Consider the following 6,950-nt stretch of genomic DNA (forward strand, 5'->3'; position numbering starts at 1 on the left):
GTCATGCCTACAAACGTGAAAAGTTTGAGCCGACGGGAAAGTAAGCCACCGGAATGGCTGCGCTTTTTCTACTCTTGCTCTTTGATTCGTGCTCACCATCAACATTTTGAGCTTTTCTTGATGCACCAACCTTCTCATTTCCTTCATCTACTACCTTGTTTAAAGCCGAGAAACAACTAAAAAACCCTGATGTAATAATCATCTTTCTTAACAAATTTTCTGTTAAGTTTTGTGATTTTGTAGTCTTAAACTAAAAATATATTTTTAACACGTGTTCTTAGCTATGTATGAAGTGAGGCCATATTTATACTCAAATATTCAAGTAGTTTCTTGGAAATTTTGCTTGGTTTGGGGAGAAAGTAAAAGTGTTAAAATTGGTCAAATAAGATACGCGTTTCGATTGAAAATTTCGAACTTTTGAAAAGTTTGCGCACAAAAATCCAACATGAGTTGATGCTATTATTAAAAGACTTGTTCTTATTATCTTAATTTTTTTTCTATTTTTAAAATACTAGAAGAGTACTCATACGATATATCGAGACACATTTTTATTTTAATATTTCGTTTTATTTTTTATCTATATCGATATAATACAATTTTATGTGTTTTTGAGAAAACGATAATGTTTTTATTTTTAAATAAAACATAAATTTAAAAATATCATATAAAATTTGCAAAAAATATATTAATATTAGTATCAAGTTAACTATATAAAAGTTCTTGCTTGTATATTTTTTAATTCAAATTTTTTATTATAATTTAATTTAACGTAACGAAGTAAGTTAATTTAGGTTTAATAATATATTTTTTATAAAGATGATAATTAAGTATTCTGTTAGAACTCAATAATTATTCTAATTATATTTTAGATTTTTTATATTTTAAAATGAGATGTTTATCTCTTTTTTGATTATGTTTATCTGCAGTTAATTACACGAGTTCAAACATAGAGCTTTAATAAGTTGTACTTATACACAATTTACTTGTAATCTTAAATTTTAAGTGAAATACATCAATAAACAGTACTTCATGCATAAAAATGATTTTTAAGAGTTTTTGTCAAATACTTTATAATATAGTATAGATAATTCGTATTTTGTAAATTCATAAATAACGACATACCCTTTTTAACTAAAGACACTTGTGAAATATGTTTATTTCATTATTGAATTTTCTTCAAAAATAAAAGATACATGTGTAATTTATTTAAAACTAAAAAGTAGTTTTATTTATCGTTTTGATTCAATTCTTTATAATTTTTGTACATTTTGTTTGATAAAAGGTTCTTCCCTATTTAAGTCAATAATTACTAAACAAACAACGGTTTCATAGTAGAATTTGTATCCTCATATTTGACTATAAAACCTCCTACAACATGTTCAATGATGTTGAAGTTCAAATGTTACTTATGCAAATATAAGACACTAGATTTATAGAAATAAGACAGTGAAATATCGAGTAACAAGAGGTGGAGTTAAGAATTTTTAATAAGGGAGTTTTGATTATTCAGGGATTGGTTTGAAAGGCGACTATTCCATCTCGGGACCGGTTTTTGGCCATGTCTACTTCCAATGACAGGAATGGAGGTTAACCTATGCTTATGTTGGGCGTTGAGAGGTTAATGTCATTTCTTTGTCTACCTCTTCAATGAAAACATTCAAAATAGAATGGACCACACATTCTATGTACAAATGACAATGATTTAAATGATCTATTGTTTTAAAACGAATGCAAAAAGAAAATCTTAAATAAGCAAATGAACCCAATTTTAAGACGGCTTAACCATTATACAATTGCCTAAACTTATTTTTTACAATGTATTTAATATGTTATTTTTAACAAATAATGATTTGTGCTCAATACTATCATTTGTTTTCCTAAAAAATGGAAACTTGTTTAGGTTTTTCGTTTATAGACTCCGCTTCCTTTCTCAAATCATGTACATCGACCAACCCACTCTCTTCGAAACAAGTAAATGACTCGATACCACATCTTAGCTCAAGATATTATTTACCCTCCAAACAATACAAAATATGAAACCTAAAACTTTTTAAATCGTATCTAAAAACCTTAAACTCTCCCAAATCAATCATACCTTTTCCCCTCTCAAATCGAACTTCTCCCTCTTAACATTCAGATTTGCATTTGAAGATTGATGAGTAATTAGAGATGGGTGCGTGGAGGAAAAAGAATCTGAAAGTAACAAAAGGAGACCCGAAAAAAAAATACGTTTAAAAGTTGATCGATTGATCGTACCTTCCGAACTTCTCCTTCAATTTATTGTTTACTTTTTTAAAATAGCTTGCAAACATGTTTAAAAAAAAATTATATTATAAAATTGCAGGATATGATTTATATAATTTACTTTTACTTTGATGATAAAATTATCTAATTATTTAATTGATTTATAAATATTATGTCAATCAACATCTTTCACCATATACATTTGTTGAAAATATAATGAGTGATTATTTAACTATTATATATTTTTCACTAAGCTTATGTATAATGAATTTATTCTGTATATTAATTCAAGGACTATGATACATAAATTAACAAAATACAATGGTTTTTTTTTTAATTAAAATTCAACTTAACTAAATTGATAAAGTATTTTTTGACATTATTAAATACCAATTTATCGATTGATAACCTTTATACAATAATAAATTATCTTGTTTCAGCAATGTAAAAAAGAGATTATGCCGTATAGTAGAGTATATATAAAAAACAAAATGAAAGAATCTTCAAAAACACGATCTGTTATGCCTACAAGCGCGAAAAGTTTGAGCCGATAGGGAAATAAGCCAACGGAATCGGTGCGTTTTTTCCACTCTTTCTATTTGCTTCATGCTTACCATTGACGTGAGCTTTTCTTGATGCACCAACCTTTTGGTTTCCTTCGTCAACCACCTTGTTTGAAGCCGAGAAACAACTAAAAAAATCCGATATAATAGCCATCTTAATCGAACAAAATAAGAAATATGAAATTCGTTGGTAAACTTTAATGATTTTGGAATCTTCAACTGAAAAGGTTTTCTATGATGCCAATGAACTGATACTCATATCCTTTTGCATATTTATACACAAAAACTCAGTTAATTTCTTGGAAGTTTCTCAATAGTTTCTTGGCTTTGGGGAACAAGGAGCTAAAATTGGTCAAATGAGATGTATGTTTTGACTGCAAATTGTTTGATTTCTTTAAAAAAATATTGATTGATGTTTATTAAATAATATATGTTTTTTTAGTTTTTGCAAGTTATTCTGATTTTTTATTTATTTTTAAATATACAGTTTATATTTTATAAATTTATAACAAACATATACTTTTAGCTCATGACATCTTTTGAATATTCTGATTCTATTGTTAATATTTTTTTTAAAAATAATTTTTTTTTTATAAAAGTGAATTACACGGGTGGGTCTACTCAAGTTTTAGGTTTTATCCTTAAAATAACTATTTATATTGATGATCTTTGACCTTTTTATTTCCCAACACTCAAACTTTCTGGAGTTAACATCATCAATTAACAATTCTTAAGAGAGAAAAATCTGTCTTTGGACAAACTAAAAGGACCAAAAGTATAATCCACTCTGAAATTAATTGTGACTCAAATATTTTTTTTTTAAAAATTCTTTATGAAAAATGTTTCAAGTAGGATTGATTTGAGACAATTATATATTAAAATTTGCTTGTTATGATAAATAATTATATTTTTTGTTATGAAAAAGATAATCATGTTTTAAAAGTTAAACCATTGTGAGCATTATTAGATTGAAATATCAAATAATTGTAAATAAGTTACAACAATTAAATTGACATAATAATCGAAATATTTTTTGTTAACCATACTTAAAATAATTTTAATAAAGAATTTTTTGAAAAAAAATGTGAATTACAATTAATTTTAGAGTGAATTACATTTTTGGTTCATGTAGCTTGCCAAAAAACTGATTTGTCTCTCCTAAAAGTTGCTCATTGACAATATTAACTCTATGGACCTTGAATGCTATGAAATTAAAAAGTTAAAAATCATAAATATAGATAAATATATGTAGGCAGTTGTATGATGACAGTTATAAAGACGGCACTAATAGCAAATAAGATGACTATTATAAATAAAATTTCAAAGGAGGTTGATGACACAAATAATCTTAGATTCTAGTTGGTACTCTCTTTAGAGGGAGTTTTGGAACATAACGTTAGTAAAGTAGGCAATCTTCCCTTTAGAAAACACAAACACAAAAATAAAAAAAACAAAAATAATTTGCATGCATGGATACATACAAATCACTTCAACTAATAAACAACACACCTTATATACAAGAACACACTACCACTTACACACCCTACACCTACATCAAGATTCTCCAGATAATTTCTACAACCACCAAACAAGACAAATTTCTACCAACCCCTTTTCCATACCTCCTACCAACACTTTCAGAAGAATTTTTTTAAAAAACCTCCATCAATGCTCTAGCTTCATCTTCATCTTCATCGTCACCGTCACCAACTTCTTCCATCCTTTCTCCAAGTCAAGGTTACTAAGATTTTAGCCTAGTAAGTTTTCTTTTTCTTTTCTTTAGTATTTGTATTAGTACTCAAGGGTTTCCCGAAAGGGAAATCGTCATGGTTGTCTTAATGTAATATTAGAATTGTAACAATCTTCCCTTGTTATTTGTATTATAATCTTTAAATAAAATGTTTGTGTCTAATGTATTTTATTTTGTTGTGTTAAAACTTTTGTTTTCAAAGAAACAAAATATTAATTTTGTTAATCTTGAGCGACCTGGAGCCCGTAAGTAAGGCCGGAGTAAGCCTTCTTGGCATCCATAAGTGCTGCCGGAGAAAGAGGTTTCATTAGTAATGTTCTTGATTTAATGTTTTTAAAAGTTTGTGTTTGCATGTTAAAAAGTCGATTTCTTGATAAACTCGTACATTACCGGTATTGATCTTGAGTGACCCGGAGCTACGGACTGAGTTAAGGCTGGAGTGAGCCAGTGTTATCGTCCTTCGATTATTGTTACAAACCTAACATTACATTAAGAAAACCATATGGATTTCCCTTTCGGGAAACCCCTTAAGTACTAATACAAATATTAAAGAAAAGAAAAAGAAAAGTTACTTCGGCTAAAATTTTAGTAACCTTGACTTGGAGAAAGGATGGAAGAAGTTGGTGATGGTGATGACGATGATGAAGCTAGAGCATTGATGGAGGTTTTCTTAAGATTTTTCTGCTAAAAGTGTTGGTAGAAGGTTTAGAACATGGAAAAGGGGTTGGTAGAAATTTGTCTTGTTTGGTGGTTGTAGAAATTATTTGGAGAATCTTGATGTAGGTGTAGGGTGTGTAAGTGGTAGTGTGTTCTTGTGTATAAGGTGTGTTGTGTTCTAACCAAATAAGGAATCCCTTTAAGAAGGTCATTTTTGAATGGTTAGTCATGCATTTTGGGCTAAAGAACGTCCCGAGTATATTTTAAAGAAAAATAGAAGACATTTTTTAATAAACATAGCAATTTTGTAGCCGTTTATATAGATGACATTTTGGTTTTCAGTGTAAAAAATCATAATTAAGAATCAATATATGTTACAATATGTATGACATTATAAATTATACTCTATTATATATTTTTCACTAAGTTTATGTATAATGAATTTATTTTGTATATTAATTCAATGACTATGATACATAAATTAACAAATACAATGGTTTTTTAATTAAAATTCAACTTAAATGAATCAATAAAGTATTTTTATATTAATAAATATCAATTTATCGATTGATAACCTTTGTACAATAATAAATTATCATGGTTTCAACAATGTAAAAAAGAGATTATGCCGAATAGTAGAGTATATATGAAAAACAAAATGAAAGAATCTTCAAAAACATGATCCGTTACGCCTACAAGCGCGAAAAGTTTGAGCCGATAGGGAAGTACGCCAACGGGATCGGTGCGTTTTTTCCACCCTTTCTCTTTGCTTCATTCTTATCATCGACGTTGTGAGCTTTTCTTGATGCACCAACCTTTTGGTTTCCTTCGTCAACCACCTTGTTTGAAGCCGAGAAACAACTAAAGAAATCCGATATAATAGCCATCTTAATCGAACAAAATAAAAAATATGAAATTCGTTGGTAAACTTTAACGATTTTGGACTCTTAAACTGAAAAGGTTTTCTATGATGTCAATGAGCTGATATTCATATCCTTTTGCATATTTATACGCAAAAATTCAGTTAATTTCTTGGAAGTTTCTCTATACTTTCTTGGCTTGGGGAACAAGGAGCTGAAATTGGTCAAATGAGATGTATATTTTGACTGCAAATTGTATTCAAATATTGATGTTTATTAAATAATATATGTTTTTTAGTTTCTGCAAGTTATTTTGATTTTTTTTAAATATTCAGTTTATATCTTATAAATTTATAACAAACATATACTTTTAGCTCATGACACGTGTTGAATATTCTGAATTTCTGATTCTATTGTTGATATTTAAAAATAAAATAAAATAAAAGATATTTTATAAAAGTTAATTATACTTATGGGTCTACTTAAGTTTTAGATTTTATCCTTAAAATAACTATTTATATTGATGGACTTGGACTTTTTCATTTCATAACACTTAAAGTTTCTGGAGTTAATATCATTAATTAACAATCGTTAAAAGAGAAAAAATTGTCTTTGGACAAACTACAAGGACCAAAAGTGTAATTTACTCTGAAATTAATTGTGACTCAAATATTTTTTTTTAACTTCTTTATCAAAAATGTTTCTAAGTAGAATTGATGTGAGACAATTATATATTAAAATTTGCTCGTTATGATAAATAGTTTTTGTTATGAAAAAGATAATCATGTTTTAAAAGTTAAACTATTGTGAACATTATTAAATTGAAATATCAAATAAGTAACTTATTAAATTGACATAATAATTGAAATATTTTTT

Source organism: Cynara cardunculus (genome assembly GCF_001531365.2).
Source record: "Cynara cardunculus var. scolymus isolate 2C chromosome LG 15, CcrdV1, whole genome shotgun sequence".
In the NCBI taxonomy this organism is placed as follows: domain Eukaryota; kingdom Viridiplantae; phylum Streptophyta; class Magnoliopsida; order Asterales; family Asteraceae; genus Cynara; species Cynara cardunculus.